Raw genomic sequence first — 1,263 nt, forward strand, 5'->3', positions numbered from 1 at the left:
CCAAGATGAGCCCAGAGTCCCTGGCAGGTACTTGGAGCATAGAGGGATTGGCCCGCAGGTGAGGCCTCCTCTTAGGGAGGGTGAACCGTGGTTCATGGTCCATGACAGATATATTACTCTGCTTGAGTGAGGGGCTGCCCTAACAAGCACCAGAGAAAGGGAGGCTTGAACAACAGGAATCAGTTTTCCCACAGTTCTGGGGTGTGGAAGTTGAAGTTCAGGCCTCAGCAGGACACTGCCCCCTCTGAGGGCACCAGAGAAAGGTCTATTCCCAGCATGACTCCCAGCTTCTGCTGGTCCAGGGCCTCATATCACTATAACCTCATTCACACATGATGTGTCCCTGTGTGCATGTCTCTGTGTCCAAATTTCTCCTTTTTATAAGGATATCAGTCCTATGGCCTTAGGGGCCACCCTTTGCCAGTGTGACCTCATCTAACTCAATACACCTGCAATATCCCTGTTCCGAATCAGGTTCCATCCTGTGGTACTGAGTGTAGGCACTTCCACACAGGAACTCAACATGAAACTGAACTGGTAACATGACTTAGACTAAAACCTGGCTCTGAGGAACACCCAGTGAGTGACAGGTGTCTTTACTGCTGTGTTGATGACATTGTGGTCATCATGTCCTCTCGTCATCCAACAAGCTTCTGAGCCACATTCAGTTCCTGCACAGGGAGGGTCATGGCATAAGGTCCTCAGTGCTCAGCTGCCTTTTAAGCCTCAGATCTTGACCCACCTGCCCCTAACTGGAATATCCCCCTAACAACCCAACCACAGACCACCCTTTCCAGCGCCAGGATGTCCGCTACAGCTGCCCTTGCTCTGAGCTGTCATGATGGCGTTGACTAGTTGTTCTGTTATGGGAGCTTCCATCTGACAGGTGTGAGATGATATCTGAATGCGGTTTGAAGTTGTAGTTTTCTTGTGAATAGTGATGTTGAGTATCTTTCATTGGTTTGTTGGTCATGTTCATGTCCTCTAGGGAGAAGTGTCTATTCAGGCCCTTTGCCCATTGTATAAGTGGATTGTTTCTGTTTCTGGTGAGCAGCCCTGTGGTTTATTTGTCCCTCTGAGGACCATCCAGTGTGCTTACGCACCGAGGATACTGAGTGGTCAGGCCCTTCAGAGCTCTGAACCTTGTCAACACCACATCAGGTGCATCCTGTGTGCCTTTGTGATCCTTTCTGCCTTTCTGGTCACGTCCCCAACTTCTGTGAGGAGGGCCTTGTGGTGAGTGGTGTACGCTTCCTCTTACAG

General features: G+C 50.2%; 1 protein-coding gene across 1 annotated transcript in view; it reads left to right on the forward strand.

Annotated features, from left to right (window-relative positions):
* LOC114510883 (zinc finger protein 420-like) overlaps positions 1 to 1,263 on the forward strand; it is a 297,564-nt gene that overhangs the window by 287,496 nt on the left and 8,805 nt on the right. The window lies entirely within an intron of this gene.

The sequence above is a fragment of the Phyllostomus discolor genome, chromosome 12 (genome assembly GCF_004126475.2).
Source record: "Phyllostomus discolor isolate MPI-MPIP mPhyDis1 chromosome 12, mPhyDis1.pri.v3, whole genome shotgun sequence".
Lineage (NCBI taxonomy): Eukaryota > Metazoa > Chordata > Mammalia > Chiroptera > Phyllostomidae > Phyllostomus > Phyllostomus discolor.